This window comes from Lactuca virosa, chromosome 8, assembly GCF_052849685.1.
Source record: "Lactuca virosa cultivar CGN04683 chromosome 8, Lactuca_virosa_CGN04683_v6, whole genome shotgun sequence".
Taxonomy (NCBI): Eukaryota; Viridiplantae; Streptophyta; class Magnoliopsida; order Asterales; family Asteraceae; genus Lactuca; species Lactuca virosa.
Window position 1 is genome coordinate 59,295,989 of NC_136433.1, and position 18,146 is coordinate 59,314,134.

Here is an 18,146-nt window from a genome sequence, read left to right on the forward strand (position 1 = left end):
GATATCGGTGGATTCTCCACTTGTGAGCTTGATCTGGGAAGCTCAGGAAAAGGTTATGCGTCATGAGAATTGGAAGCTTGAGAGGATTAGGGGTGAGAACACCTGGTTGTGCAGGATAGCCGGGGATTATTGACCCGTTGCGGTCGGGTCTGGGTTCCGATGTCTGGTGGGGTCAGACATACTATTTTGGAGGAGGCTCATAAGTCTCTCTTATCTATCCACCAGGGGGCCACCAAGATGTATCGGGATTTGCGATTGAGTTACTGGTGGTCGTGCATGAAGCGAGAAATCGCTTGGTACGTGGAGAGGTGTCTGACCTGCAGGATGGTCAAGCATGAGCACCAGAAGCCGCATAGCAAGTTGCAACCTCTAGAGGTTCCCATGTGGAAGTGGGAACAAATCACGATGGATTTTATTACCAAGCTGCTGAGGAAGGAGAAGGTCTTCGATGCTATTTGGGTCATCGTGGATCGATTGACCAAGAGCGCCCACTTTTTAGCGATACAGGAGAGTTCATCGGTGGAGAAGCTGGCCGACCTGGATATCCGTGAGATCGTTGCTCGCCATGGGGTGCTGGTCTCTATTGTCTCAGACTGTGATGTTCGGTTCACCTCCCGTTTCTGGCAGAAGTTCCACGAGGAACTGGGCACGCGGCTGCACTTCAGCACAGCCTATCATCTGGCAGAGAGACGGACCATACAGACTCTTGAGGATATGCTGAGAGCCTGCGTTATTGATTTCGGTGGGAGTTGGGACTCCTACCTACCCTTTTTAGAGATCTCCTACAACAACAACTTTCATTCCAGTATTGGTGCCCCGCCATATGAGCTGTTGTATGGACGGAGATGTCGCACCCCAGTCTGTTGGGGTGAGATCGGCCACAGGGTAATGGGACAGACAGAGGTAGTTCTGCAGACTAGCGAGAGGATTCAGCAGATCAGACAGCGGCTGCAGACCGCTCAGAGTCGGCAGAAGAGTTACGCTGACAGACGTCGATCTGAGCTGGAGTTCCAGGTGGGTGACATGGTACTCCTGAAGGTCTCACACTGGAAGGGTGTGATTCGCTTCAGGAAGAGGGGGAAATTGCGTCCTCGATATATTGGTCCATTCAGGGTCATTTCCAGGGTTGGCAAGGTGTCTTATCAACTGGATCTCCCGGAGGAGCTTAGTCAGGTCCACAACACTTTCCATGTGTCACAGTTGCGGAAGTGCATAGCAGATGAGGGGGCAGTGGTATCATTAGACAATATTCAGGTCGACGAACATCTGAATTACGTGGAGAGGCCAATAGTAGTTCTTGAGAGGAAGGTAAAGGTTCTACGGAACAAGCAAGTACCTCTGGTAAAGGTAAACTGGGAGCACAGGAGGGGATCCGAGTGGACATGGGAGCCGGAGGCAGAAATGCGGGAGCACTACCCAAACTTGTTCGTCGCAGCAGACTTCGGGGACAAAGTCTAGTTCAAGTGGGGGAGAATTGTAACACCCCGACTCCCAGGTATAAGTTTTAAAGCATTTTGTACATGTTTATGGACTTACTCGACAAGTTGGTTGCCCCTAACTCGTCATGTAGAGGCGGGTTAGCCTGCGTGGATTATTGGATTTACTCGACGAGTCGGAGGACCCAGACTCGACGAGTAGGAGTTGGAAGATGAAACCCTAATTTTTAGGGTTTGCACCCCATTTAAAGGACCTTAAGTCCTTACCTCCAGTCCCTTACCACCTCTTGACAGCCAGAAGAAACCCTAATCAGTCTAGATCTTGTTCTTGAGTGTTTGTGAGGATTAAAGAGTGTTTTTGGTGCATTTTGTGAAGAAGGCTTGAGGTATAAGGAGCTCGGGGCAAGGAGAAGCTTGTGGATCTAACTCTACTTCATCTTGGCATCATTCTGAAGGTATCAAGTCGTTACCTTGACTTATCTTTAGTTAGATCCTTTCATGCTTAGGTTTAGGGCCATTTATAGCATATATATGTGAGCCATTTCGGGTATTAGCCATGATCTGGAGTTGCAACTTCAGATCTGGACTCCTCCAGGACTCAAACTCATATAACTATAAACTTTATCACATATGAAGCCCTCACCATGCCCTAAACCTCATTCTAGACTTGGTTTTAGTGTTCTAAGCCTTTAATACCTTGCATGCACGTAAAGTTTGCAACTTTACGTGGAATCTGTGCCTTAGGAAACCGGATCTACAATATTGAGCTTTGGGGTGGCTTAAAAACGTCTGGATAAGAAATGGACTGCATGAACTCGACGAGTCGCATAGCTGACTCGGCGAGTCATATGAAGATTGCCCGTATTTGATTCTGCATGAACTCGGCGAGTCAGTAAGAGGACTCGACGAGTCAATTAGGGTTTTCCCCGACATCTGGACACGCAAGGACTCGACGAGTTGGTTGGAAACTCGACGAGTCAATTGGGGTTTTGGTGATTTATGAGTTCTTAAGGAACTCGACGAGTTGCTAGGTGCACTTAACGAGTCGGGTCAACATGGGCTATTGACTTTAACCGTTGACTTTGACCTTGACCAAGGGTTGACCAGTTTGACTTCTAGGGGTATTTTGGTAATTTGGGAATTTATGGAAGCGAATCATTGGTGGATGTAGGTGTTGGACTTGGAGCTGCATTTGGTGGAGTTTGACTTTATCACTTCGAGCTACTTGTGAGGTGAGTTCTCCTCACTATAGCAACGGGGTCTAAGGCACCAATGTCGGCCCTTTTCGGATTTGTATCCGGGTTATTGCATGATATGCTTATTGATTTACATCCTGGTAATTAGGATGATGATATGCTATGTGACCTGGTTAGGTCGGTATCATGGTAAATAGGGTGATGCTATGTTAGTGACCGGTTAGGTCTGTATCCTGGTTATTGGATGTTGCTATGATTAGTGATTTGTTAAGATCAGTTTGACTGTTATATGCTAGTGTATGATATTTATGTGCACATGTTTGTTTGATTGGGGGTTGGGTTGAGGCGGTCTTGCTTTGTGCAGAAGGCCAACATACCCAGGGCGGTTCGAATAGACTGAAGGCCCTACGAGGCGGTCCAGTCAGGCCGAAGGCCCGGCGAGCGTTCTGGATTGGCTGTAGGCCCTAGAATTGAAATAGTATTTATACATAGCCAATGCACTCATATAGAATTGAAATAGTATTTATATATAGCCAATGCACTCGTCTACAATTGTAATAGTATTTATACGTAGCAAATGCACCTATATAGAATTGAAATATTATTTATACGTAGCCAATGCACTGGTATAGAATTGAAATAATCTTTATACAATCACATAAGTAGTTGAAATAGGACTTAAGTTGATCTATAAACTACTAATACGGATTTACAAATAGGTTTACATTTGATAAGTTGGTTAAGTACTTATAGTCTCAAATTTTATACTTTTTGGTTAGAAAAAGTACACTTTTTATAAGAGGTTGGTCAACCAGTCAAAATTTTATAAATACACTTTTAGTTATAAGAGTACAATGTGTCAAAACCTGTAGAATTCACCAACTTTATGTTGGCGTATCTTTCAAAATACGTGTATTCTCAGGAAAGTAAGAGGAAGGAGCTTCACCCTCAATAAATAGGGAACTGCTTACCAATCCTCGTTTTATTTTATGTTTGATCGTTAGATCATGTTTTCAAAATTTGAACTATAATTTAATAGTGTATCAGAAAATGTAACTTCTAGTTTCATTTTAATAGAAGTTTATAATTTTTATTCTCATTTTTTAATTGTCCAATGTATGTTCAATAATTGTGATCCATTACTATGTCGCACAGCTCGACGTTTCCGCCGTCGGTTGTGGGTGTGACAGAACTGCTACCAACTATTTTATTTTTGGAAAAAATGTATGATTGCAAACAAATTTGTTTTGTGGACACTATGCTAAACATATGTTGTCTGTTCTTTCGTGCATTACAATAATATTTTCCATACAATGCAAAAACTACAACTCCCATTTGAAGGTTATGGGTAGTGTAGTTGTTCTTGTACGCCTTCAATTGTCGAGAAGCGTAATCCATGACCTTGTCCCTTTGCATCACTATACCTCCTAACCCTTGATGTGATGCATCGCGGTATACGAATAAGTCATCTGTTCCTTCCAGAAGGGGTAGTATTGGTGCACTACACAACATTTTCTTTAGTTTTCATAAGGCAATATATTGTTTGTCTTCCCAGTCGAAATTCGTGTCTTTTGTGTTAATGTTGTGAGTGGTTTGGCTATCTTGGAGAAGTTTCCAATGAATCTCCTATAGTAACCTGCAAGGCCTAAGAATTTGTGCAATTTTGTTGGTGTCTTTGACGCTTCACAAGTCTTAATTGCTTTAATCTTGGACGGGTCGAAATGGATCCCTTTGTTGCTGACCACATGACCCAAGGGGTATACCCCTCTAATCGATAATTCACATTTAGAGAATTTGACGTAAACTTTAATTTTCGTAGCAGTTCTAGGATTAGTTTTAAATGCCTCTCGTGTCCCTCCTTGGTCTTTGAGCATATCAATATACCTCTCTAGACATCCATATCTAACTAAAGGCTTTGAAATTTTGGCATTTGGACTCCTAATGAATTTATTACAACTTTTGTTAAGATTATTTATCCTAAATAATCTTTTATTTTTATTCAACGTGATTCATTGAATTTATAATAATGTTTTATACAATTATTATAAGCCCATAATATTTTTCCATAAAATATGTACGCAATATATAAATATCATTTATATAAATCTTATCACGTACGATTATCCTATTCAAGGATTTAATTTTTCAATAAAATGAGTATTCATAATTTATAACCCTTAAAACGGCTAGCCCGAATTTATGGGTGTTACGGTGTGCAAGATTGAGATGTCCATTTATGGACTCAAACAAGCATTACGTAGCTGAAATGTTTACTTTCATGAAAAAGTCAAGGAATTTGGATTTTCTATAAGTGAGAATGAGTCTTGCATATGTGTCAAATCCAATAGGAGTAATATGGTCTTCCTATTATTGTATGTTGATGACATACTCCTTATAGGAAACGACATTCCAACCTTGCAGAGTGTAAAGACTTGGATTGGGAAATGTTTCTCTATGAAGGATCTAGGAGATGCAACTTATATATTAGGCATTAGGATCTATAGAGATAGATCTAAATGTTTAATTAGACTAAGCCAAAGTACATAATTAAATAAAGTTTTGAAAAGATTCAAAATGCAAAATTCTAAGAAATGGTATATGTCCATGGAACATGGAATAAGATTGAGTAAAGATCAATCACCCAGAACTGAAGAAGAACTGGAAAAAATGAGTCGAGTCCCATATACTTCTATTATAGGATCAATCATGTATGACATGGCATGTACTAGACCTAATATCTCATATGCTCTGAGCATGGTGAGTTGATATCAAGACAATCCTGACGGTATTCATTAGACGACCGTAAATAGTATCCTCAAGTATCTAAAGAGAATTAAGGATATGTTCTTATTATATGGGGTAAAGAAGAGTTGTGGGTTATAGGTTCTACAGATACAAGTTTCCAGGATGACATGGACACCTCGTGTTCACAGTCAGGTTGGGTGTTCTTGATGAATGGATGATCGATTTTAAGGAAATTTTCCAAACATAAGACGATGGCAGACTTGACATGTGAGTCAGAGTACATTGTAGCTAGTGAAGCAACAAAGGAATCTACATGATTAAATAATTTCATCGGCGATCTTTGAGTTATACCAATCATTAAAGAACCTTTGGAAATCTTTTGTGATAACGAAGGTGTAGTCGCCTTGACTAAGGAACCCTTGGACTATGGTAAGTCAAGACATACTCCGGAAATACCACTACGTTCGAAATAGAGTGGAAGACAGATACATTATCGTGAATAAGGTATCATCTGAAGGAGAATCATGTTGATCCATTCACGAAGCCATTATCAAGAGAGAAACATGATGGCCATGCAATGACCATTGGCATGAGACTAGGTAGTGATATGATGTAATAGCTTAGTTGTTTAGTTTGAATTATTTTGAAACATATAAGAGTATGAATTGTAACCGTTTTGATGTTTATTTTGTAGTGACTTAATAAAGAGCTTTTCTTTGTTATCAAAGTTGTGTTACTTCAAATAATGTGTTTCATTTTTGCATGTTTTGAACCTACTTCCAACATGTTAATTATGTTCAAACCTCCATAGTCTGTCACACTCTAGGAAGTTGGTGAGTGATTTAAGATTGTCATGAGTATTGGTTGATTAGCCAAGTTGATTTGTGTATTCCAATAGAGATAGCACAAATACTTATGAGTACTTGAAATGGAGATTTTAAGTATTGGAACAACCAACACTTAGAGATTAATTCATGGATCTAGTCATGAGTAATTCTAAGATGACAATATCTTTTATTCTTCAAACTAAGATACATATGAGGTTTTATTTGCAAAAATATGTTATACATTGGTATGCTCCAACGTTATCTGTAACTGGTAGTCATAAACGGTATGTTCATGGATGATTAGACGAGTAGACAAAAATTATGTAATCAAATTTTATTTGTTCATTCTCATGACTTGGAAGTGATATGTATAGGCTCATCGGTGAGTTGATGTTGACATCTAAAGTGCTTGGCCAAGCCCAAACTAAATTGATGTGTTTGGTTTATAAGTCATATTTAATCGTCGAAAATCATTAACAGGAAACATAATGTTGAACATTGAGATTAACCCTTATCCATGTCTCATGTTCATAGAGATATCTAGAACAAACGAATAGTTTGATTAAGGGTTGAATTTTGATTTTGATCAGAATTTGGCAGTTGTATTGGATGACTGCTCTCTGTTGATTGTAAGTGAAATATTTTGATCCTAAAAGTTAACAACTGTTCCAAGTGGGAAACTGTTGAAAATAGTATTCAAGGTCATTAATTGTTTTCATAATATTACTAATAATAGCAGGGTCCTTTTACTTTGGCCTCACGACCCAAATAACAATAAGGAAATGGGGATAAGTAAGTTATTAATTTATTAAAGAATTAATAAATTAATTGGAAATTATTTTGGAATTAATTAAAGTGTTTTAATTAATTAAAGAACTTGAATATTAATAAATCTAAGAGATTGTTGGAATATTTTAGAAGCTCCTAGAGCATAAGGGGTGGACAATTTTGATAAGCTCCGTAATAGGGATAAAACATGTTTGAATCAGATAAGGATTAACTTTAGAGTTTGAATCTATTTAGGATTCTATTCGCAACATATAAATAGACTGTTAAGGGTAAACCCTGGAGTTGTTGATTCCTTTCATAATTTAGTCCAACCTCTCTCTCTCTCTCTCTCTCTCTCTCTCTCTTTCTACGAAATTCTAACCTCCTTTCCCAGGGTTTGATAATTTCAAAGAAACCCTAGCCTAGGTGTTTGCCTTTTGCTTTTAATTGGGACTGTTATACGTGTTTGAATTCTGTAAACTATTTTGAATAAACTTTAGGATTGTTGTCCCCAACTAAAGCTCAAAAATGATTTTGAAAGATTTTATTTAAAGTTATTTGAAATAGGCCTATTCAAAGATGTTAAAATATAGATATTGAAATTTCTCCTCTCTCTAGAAATCTTTTGAAGAGTTAATATGGAACTTAATATTATTACACCATCTCCAACCCTTAACACTGTTTTTTTACATTATACCTATAATTATAGTGTAAAAGATTGTGTAAACACTAAATTCTTCCAACCCATTACACTATATTTAATACTAAAAAGAATATTTCAGGTATATTGTTCTTTGAGCATCTCCAACCCTACACTAAAAAGCCACTTTTACACTATAAATTACACTATAATGCTCCAACCCTATACTATACCTAACACTATATATATTGTTGAATTTCAGTGTAACACTATATATAGTGTTGGATTTAATGTAACACTAAATATAATGTTGAATAAAGAACAATATACCTGTTATATTCATTTTAATGTTAAATATAATGTAATGGGTTGGAGGACGTTAGTGTTTACACTATCTTTTACACTATAAATATAAGTATAGTGTAAAAATATAGTGTTAAGACCATCTCCAACCCTAACACTATTTTTTACACTATACATATAATTATAGTGTAAAAGATAGTGTATACACTAAAGTCCTTCAACCCGTTAATTACACTGTATTTAACACTAAAAAGAATATTATTGGTATATTGTTCTTTATTCAACATTATATTTATTGTTACACTAAAATACAACACTATATATAGTGTTAGGTATAGTGTAGGGTTGGAACATTATGGTTTAAAAGTGACTTTTTAGTGTAGGGTTGAAGATGGTCTTATTCAATACTATATTTAATGTTGTAGTAAAATCCAACACCATATATAGTGTTATACTAAAATCCAACACTATATATAGTGTTAGGTATAGCATAAGGTTGGAACATTACAATGTAATTTATAGTGTAAAAATAATTTTTTAATGTAAGGATATGCTCTTGTATACGAACAATTTGGTGCTTCTTTTTACCAACAGAGGACGAAGCAACTAGCACTAACTAGGGTTAAAGAAGATGGCGGCAGTTGTGCTCCATTTGAATTTGGTAGGAAGAGTAAATACGTGTATCACGATCGATGCCATATCAACTTTGTATGGTACCATAGTACCACATATGCATTTTAAATGTGAAATTCTTTTTCACATTTAAAATTACAAGTCACTAAGCTATGCCACATTGCCACTATAGGGTGTGAGTTCTCACCTCTTCTTATTTCTTGCATTTCACTTCAGGGTTATGTCACATCACTCTCTTTTATTCTCTCTTTACTTCTCTTTTTACCTAGAAAATGGTCATCTCATTGTCTCTCATCTTTTTATATGCCCAAGGTTCTTTACATACAAGTGAGGACGCAAATGCAAATTCAAAAAAAAAATGGTGGGGTTGGATAACCAAATGTGATTTTTAAGTAACTAAAGCTCAAATTCTTCCAATAATATATCAAGCAATACATACAAATAACGTATTCTAATTATAAACATCTTTATTCCGAGTATTTTGAATTTTTGCACACCCCTGGGGCCTGGCTTAAGCTGTAGTTTAAGAAGATTCCTTAATTTGTTGACTAAAATACATATAATTAAGTTACCAAACAAGGGATTACAATGTACAGATTTGGATCAACCTGGTGCTAACATGGACATAAAGATTAGTTCTTAGAAACTTCGGTTAAGTTGAAACAAATTATGATAATTCTCTTTTTTTTATTTTCATTTTAGAGGTTATGATGTAATTTCTCAGAACTTGTTGGCAATGTAGGACCAAAATGTAAGGTTTTTATCAGATCAAAGCCTTCTTGTAAAAAAAATTGCTATCTAGACATAATAACAGTTAATTATTAACATCAGGTCACGAATCCTTTTCCATGGGCCTTTATTAAAATAAAAATAATAAAAAATAAATAACTAATATCAGGTTACCATTTATTCTTTGTATGAACGGTGGAAAATACTTTTTTCTAACGACGGAAAATATAATATTGAAAAAAAAAGGCGAGCAAAAATACAAAATACAATAAAATCAAAGCAAGTATGAGCTCAACGGATTACAATAACACTCATATATACCAATCAACACCGGATCTTTTTGCTATTTATTTTTCATCCAATTCAATAAATTGAATTGCATATCCTCCGTTTTTATGAGTGTTATTGTAATCCGTTGGAACAAAATTGAAAGAACAAATTAAACTTAGTGTTCGATTTGGAAAAAAAAAACATAGTGTCAAAATTGAACAAAATTGGAAAAAATGATGTTCGATTTGGAACAAAAAAACATACTGTCAAAATTGAAAGAACAAAAATAAACTTAGTGTCAAAATCGAAAAAAAGTGAAAACTTAATGTTTTTTGTGGAAAAAAAATTCAATTTTGACACGTCAGCATATAATGTCAGCATGCCACATCATCAAAACTGACACGTCATCATGACACGTCAGCATTTAACCTGGTTAACCGGTCAAGTGGTCAGAATTGTAACAAATTGGAAAACACAGTGTCAAATTTGAGACAAAAAAAAAACACGGTGTCAAATTAGAATTTTGGTGTAAACGAAATGTTTTTTATGCTATTTACCCAATTTCAAACTTTTGAAAAATGTGCAATTTCTCGTTTTCCATATACCACAAAACAATATCAAAAGAGATCCAGAAACCAATTGGCCATAATATGAGATGTGATTAAACTTGCATTAAAAGAGATCAAATAACCAGTTGGCCATTAAATTAAAGGTACAAGTGTGAGTGTGAAATGAAGTTAAAAACCCATCGGAGTCTTGCTAATTCAGAATATGATTGAATGAGAGCTCTTGTTTCAAGATGTACAACTAGAAAACAATACTAAAATCAATCAACGCACACTAAACAATATTAAATGATAGTTGGCAATGTCAGTTTCTCTATACCTCAAAGCTGGCGCATATATATATATATATATATATATATATATATATATATATATATATATATATATATATATATATATATATATATATATATATAGAGCTAGGTTCATTTGTTTAAACTAATTATTGTGTTATTGTATGCATAAATGTGGGCCAATCAAAATTTAAAAAATAAATAAATAATCAAACAAATAAATAAGGGTAATTTAGTAATTTGATAAATAATTTCTACAAATACACTCCTATAATTATGGTAATTACTTTGACCTACCTTTCTCCCTTTTTAAAACGATCGACAATCAGTGTATTCTATCCCATTCGATCCTCCCTAACCCTAGCTCCAAATTAAGACGCATGTCAATCGCATTTTGGCAGAGAAGAAATATCTGGAATCGAAGAATCCTAAGGAGGGTGCGAAATACGTATTACGATTTGGGGTTCGAGATGTCATCAAATCTGGAGGTCGTCTCCAGATCTCCACATTGTTCGCATCTCCGACCATGTCCCTCCAGGTCACCGCCGTCGCCAACCCTTGAACCACATCCACCGAGTTCCTCCGTCAACCCTTACATCCATGGTTTTTGTCGTCGTACTGTCGCGTCTTCTCAATCGCCGCCCCAACGTTGCACATTGCATCCGTACGTACTTTGTTCTCTCTTCTTGGTCATCTCTATTTTCTGCTCTGTCGATATCTGCTCTCTGTTTGCTGTTAAGTGATGTTTCTTTTGATGCTTGCTGTTGAATGGTGGGTTTATGTTTCTCTTAGACGTGGTTCAAACATAAGTTGTTTGATAATCTAGGGGGAATATGAGATGCTCAAATTGTTTAAAATTGGGGGTTAATTTAATTTTTTCGGGTATAACAACTCGTTTACATTCTGATTATGTTGTATGGGAAAGAATGAAACAATGCTTCGCTGAAGGTTTTGTGAGATGCTCATATTGCAGTTTTATTTCTTCATTCTAACATCAGTTTAAGATGGAAGGGTAAAATAGTCAGATTCAGTTTAAGATGGAAGGTTTTGTGAGATGCTCAAATTGCAGTTTTACATTCTGATATGGAATTGACTGGCTTCACTTGTGGTAATAGTGTGATGAAGATACAAAAGAGGAAGAAGGCGAGGGCAAAGGAGGTCTCGGTGTGGCTGAAGGTTTTCATCAGACCCAGTGGATGCATGGACGAGATGTGGGTTCAGCTGCCTCAATGGAGCCATCGGCCGTAGGTGGGCTGCTTGTTTCCAACAGAATGCATACCGTAACTGAATATTGAATTCCAATTCTATCAAAATGGAATCACGAATTCCAATTCTGCTGGAAGGGAATATTGATATTTTCTCACAGACAGAAGCAGCTGATGCTTGAAGAATGGACCATGAAATTGATGTTAATTTTAGCAACATTAGTCTTTTAGAATGTATTAGTGTCTTTGTTAGATTTTGATGTTTTTTTCCCGATTTGAAAGTTTTTTTAGTTTTATTCTTTAACAATAAATGTAATTCTTAGCAATTGTTACCCGTATTCTATAAGAATTAATGTAATGTTTGTTTTTATTATTCAATTGGTGGTTCAAGAATTTGTTATTCTCCAAGAAGTTTTTAAAGTTATGATCAAGAAATAGGTTCAAAAATATTTCTATTATTTTATGGTTCAAGAATATTTTTATTTTTGATAAATATATTTTGTCAGAATATCCGACATTATCATCACTACAATCAGATTTTTAAAAGTAATAGAATTTATTATCCCTTAAAATATGCAATTTTCCTTTTTTAAATTTATGTTAATTGACTAAAATACCCTTAAAATGAAATTAGATGGTATTTTCTAATTATCTTTAATTTAATAATATGTATTATTCACTTTCTTAAAATAAGTGAAATTGATTGGCCCACATTTATGCATACAATAACACAATAATTACTTTGAATAGAATAACCTAAGTCTATATATATATATATATATATATATATATATATATATATATATATATATATATATATATATATATAGAGAGAGAGAGAGAGAGAGAGAGAGCTAGGTTCAAATGTTTCTAGCAAATAGTGTGTGCCTAAATGCACCAATGAGAATTCAGGAAACAATAAATCATTAATTAAATTAAAAAATGGTATAATGGTAAACTTAGTATATCTAATTATGGTAAAAAATCATTCAATTAATCTCTCATTAATTAGTTAAACCCTAGAAAACCAACATCCCTTTATCAGTCAGTCGTCGCTCACAAAATTATCTCGCCTCCTCACAGCCGTTTCTTCGATTTCACCACTGTGCAAAACCGTCGGTAGCAAGCAGCGGTACACCACTGGTATTTCACTCCAGCGCAATAAGGTTGTGACGATAGTCTTTTTGCTTCCAGCGACATCCCCAGATTATGGCATCGCACCACTCATTTACTTCGCATTCTCTAATCGATCACCAAGATTCCAAGTTCGGACCATGATGATTCTCCTTCTCCAATCTACTAGTAACTTTCTTTGTTCCTTTTATTAAAACGTTTTTTGATTTAATCGATTATATGTGCTTCGTTTTGGGTAATCGATTTTGTGAACCCCCTTTCAAAAATAGCTTATTGCAATCGTTTTGAACCTCGCTTTCTGAAATCGCTTATTGCACTGTTTGAATCGAATTCTTTATAACTTATTTCAATTGATTCTGATTTTGCAATAATCTATTTTGTTCCTTTTTTGAATACGATTTATTTGCAGTTCTCTAACGATGACCCTTATCTCAAAACACTTTCATGTATTTTTTTCTTGCCTTCATTTACGAACCGAACCAATAACTCACCGATGTTGGTTGATTGAAGACCATCAATCAACTGTTTGTGCTAATAATTCCATTCAGGTACCCTCATCTCTTTTTTTTCTTTCTTTGTTTGCACGTGCATATCATCAATAAGGTGTTGATTTCATTTATTCTGTGGGAAATTGTGTGAATAACATTTGTTTTCATGATAAGTAAATAGAGTAAATTACCGTATTGATTGTTCATATGAATTTTATGTTGATGTTCATATGAATTTTATGTTTATGGTTATGAATTGGAATTTTATTCATTCATGATTCATAGAAAATGTGGTGATTTAGGGAGCGCCCTAAAAGTGTTTGATGAAATGCCAAAGAGAAATATTACCGTATTGATCGCTCAACATGTCGTGGCCTCAAATTGTATTCATGGTTAGTGATGGAATTTTTATCGAATGTTTATCGATTCTGCATATCATCTCCATTGTTCTACTGATTTATGCATTTTTTACTTGGATATTTTTCCAATAGAATGAATACGGTAACTGAATCTTGAATTCCAATTCTATCGGAATGGAATCACGAATTCCAATTATGTTGGAATGGAATATGGATATTTTTTATAGTTTTTATTCTCTTAGAAACCGAACACAGGAGGTATACCCTCCTGTGTAACTCATTTACTTTGCAAACTTTATTAATTAAATTGAACCTTCATCTATGAAATTTTAATCAAATTGCTTTTTGATTTTGATTTTGGAACACAATCATCAGTTTTTTAACTAACAAATAAGTATATATGTTGATCATTCTATGTATCCTGCTATTTAATTTCATAGTTTTTTTTTCTATTTAGATTGTTAGGTTTTTTTAATGCATCTTAATGTCGATCATTCTGCTAGAATGGAATTTCAAATTCTAATTTTGTCCGAATAGAATCTTGAATTCCTTGTCACCTTAAGCAGTGAATTACCGTAACCAATTCTGTCAGAATAAAATTGGTTTCTATTCTTGTTATTGGTCTTGATTCTTATAGAATGACATCCTAAATAATGAAACATTACATTCTTTCAGAATAATATACATTGCAAGTTTACGGATGATTGTTAATGTTGGTTTGTAGAAATTATAGTTATATTCTATTTGAATGTATATCGCATTCTATTAGAGTTTATTGTTTTATTCTATTTAATGCACTAAAAATTTTAATATTTTGAAAGTTGATTATGTTTTCCTTGTGAATTTAGGTTTTGAAGAAGTTGCCATTAATGTGGAAAATGAAGAAAACATGGAGAACGGTATTTTTATTCTAACAGAATGTATTCTGTCAGAATTTATAAATTGTTTCTTAACAATAATATTCTTTCGGAATAGAGTAGTGTTTTTGTTGGATTTTGATGTTTTTTCCTTTTTAACCATTTTTAGTTTTAATATTTAAGAATAAATGTAATTGTTAAACCATTATTAGTCATAATTTTTTTAGAATGATTATAATAATTGTTTCTAGTCTTTTTCTTTAGTGATGAATGTAAATAGTGATTCTTAAAGAATAAAATCCGTATTCTTTAGAAAATGTTATTCTTGATAATATGTTGTATAATTCTTTAAGCATTTTTAATATAAAAAGTATCTTGAATGAAACAATATTCTGCAAGAATAAAACCGCAAATATATTTACTAGTTTATTGTTGACTTTTGTCATTCAGAATAAAATCGGTTATTATTAAAAGTAATATTAAAATTTAATTAGAATTAATTTAAAAAATTCAGATCTTTTAAAAATAAGGGAATTAATGATCCCTTAAAATCCGAAAATTTCCTTTTTTAAAATAGGTTAATTGACCAAAATACCCTTTTGCTGAAATTTGTGTGATTATATAATACATGCTACCCTATTGTAATATCATAGACCCTCAGATCATGATTGTTGATTCTATTCATCCGATGGTCCAGATCTGTGCATTCTGGCACACAATAGTTACTAGAAACAATATAACCTAACCCTATATATATATATATATATATATATATATATATATATATATATATATATATATATATATATATATATATATATATATATATATATATATATATATATATATATATATATAAGGTTAGGTTCATGTGTGGATGAATATTTATTGTGTGTACGTGTGAACAGTGTTATTTTCTAAGAACCTCACATAACTGTTATCATTATCAAGCATTTTTATTAATTAATCGTCTATAAAGGTACTCTGAATTTTTTTTAATGATTCTCATTGAATGCGTTCTTGTTAATCGTATTATGTAAGAATTAAAATGAGAGAAAAATAATGCGTGAGAACAAAAATTAATAAGAATTAATGAGAATGCATGATACTTACGATATTTATGTGAGGTTGAATGTATTTACATTACCAAACAACATATTCTTTTAGTCATTCTCATAGAATAATATTGTCTACATACCTTCGCATAATACATATCAACCATATTTTTATCTAGTCATATATATATATATATATATATATATATATATATATATATATATATATATATATATGAGGTTCAAACGTGAACAATTATTAAATCGAGAATGCGAGAACGCAATTTTATCACATTTTAATAGGTTAATTATATGTGAATAGCATTGTTTAAACACATATGAATAGCTTAATCAAATAAGAATAAGAGAGTTTAATCGCATTAGGTTAATACATATAATAAAAAAATTATTAAAAAAAACAAAAGATTTTGTATATATATTAAAAATGTTATATTTATATTAATGTTAATTTATAGAGAATTAAAAATTAATATTTAATATATTCAAAAATAAAATTTGATAAAAATAACAGTCTTAAGTGGATAGTTAACATCTATTCTTGCTTTCTCGATTTCATAATCGTTCTTGTTTGAATTCTCTATATCTCTCTCTCTCTATATATATATTTATATATAAACTAAACCAATCTTTATAAACGAGATCAATAACAAAAATAAGAGTTTTTTTTTAAAAATATGATTACTTTTTCCTGAACGCCACATTTTAGATTGATTACGTCTATTCTTGGAGTTGGTGAGTGGTTGATTTGAGTGTAAAGTATTTCAGAATCAAACAACATACATTTCAAACTGGCATCGTACATTTTTAACTGTCTTCTTATATTTCGGTCTATATTCGTACATTCTTGAATCTTTGCACTACATATCATTTGTTTTTCATCTATTCTTCGGCTTACAACTAAGGATTCGGAAATGTTTGTTTTGACTTTTGAAAATTAATTCATCAGACCAATCATGTGAAGAGAGCTTTACCAACCTCATTGTTTACTTTTATAATCTGGAAAGAACCAACTCGACAACCTTCACCAACATTGAAAAAGATATTAGAGACCATTTTCGATTATGTTTTGTGGTTGTGAGGTGTGTGTTAAGATCCTTCGTAGCCCATAGAAATGATACATTTGCCATCATTGTCAGTTAAAATATGAAATGCAATTTAGGTTAGGTTGGAATAAAAAATAATACAAGTTGAATACATGCAGAAGAGATGTGAAAAAACAATAAAAGTTAATGAGTATTTATAGAAGATAAAAAGTAAAAACTCAGTTAGCATATAGCACTTTTAGTTTACCACATTACCATACATCTTTAATATATCACTACCAATTTAATTGAGTACTATATAAAGTGTTTTAATCCTATTAGACTCTTATTTACTTAAAATTGAGTTCATATGAAGTTGATGTTTGGCGTTGCCAAGAGGAATATTGATATGCTTGTTTCGATATCAACCCATTTTCTAAAGGCTTGAATGAACTACTACTGGCTAAGATGTCCAAAGACATTTTTGAAGTGATGGCGCAAGCTAAAGAAGCCAACCAAAGGGACTCACTCATAAATGATATTAACCAATTCATCTTTTTTTTCTTGGGCATTGTCCCCACCATGAAAGCTAGAATTTGATCCAACAGATTCGATACGTGTTCAATCTCCCTATTAACTTCCTCGTCATTAGCTCCCATAGTAGGGGTATGACTTCTTGTGTTCACAGTTCTTAGACACTAACATGTTAGTTCTAATATAATAATTAAGCATTTAGAAGTTAAACAAATAAGTTCTTATATCATTTTCTAAGGCTAACTTCTTTAAATTCTTAATTTCCACTAGAACACTTACAATTTATGTCTAAGAACTAATCCTAGTACCTATTTCACTTAAACTCGTGTTCTGATACCCAATTGTAACACCGCTCACCAGGGTCTAGTTGAAAACACCTTTAAGAAAATATTTTAGTTTAAATTCCAAAATTCCCCAGAGTAAAGTTTGTAGAAAAAAAATGGTCTGAAAAGCATAAACGTTTTTATGTTTAAAGTAGCGATGTCAACACTAAACATATAAAAAACACTTGCTTAAGCTCACCACACAAGTTGTGGTATTCTCAAAATCCAATCTAAAGTCTTCTACCTCTTGCCTCTATCCTCAAACTGAGCATATGTCAAAACATGTTAGGCAATGGATTTTCCTGGTGAGAATACCCGATGTGGATTCATTTTGAGTAAGACGATAACAATCTAGCTTACTCGAATTGACATTCGAAAAACCATTTTTGTTTAAAATCATTTCCAAAATATAAAGGGGTTTCATGACCTAATTCTTATCAAAACTATTTCAAACATATATGGATTTAATTATCCAAAACATGTTTAATAATATTATTTCAATAAGTTGGGATTGAATGACCCAAATTAAGTTAAGCAAAATCATTTCAAATAATTTAGGATTTAACTACCTAAATTAAGTTAAACAAACCCTTTTTAAATAAGTGGGGATTTAATGACCCAGATTAATTTTAACAAAAATTTTCAAATAAGTTGGGATTTAATGACTTAATTCAAGTTTCCAAACCAACCAACAACTTTAAACTAAAAATTGTTAGTTAATTAAAATCAAAGATCAACTTAG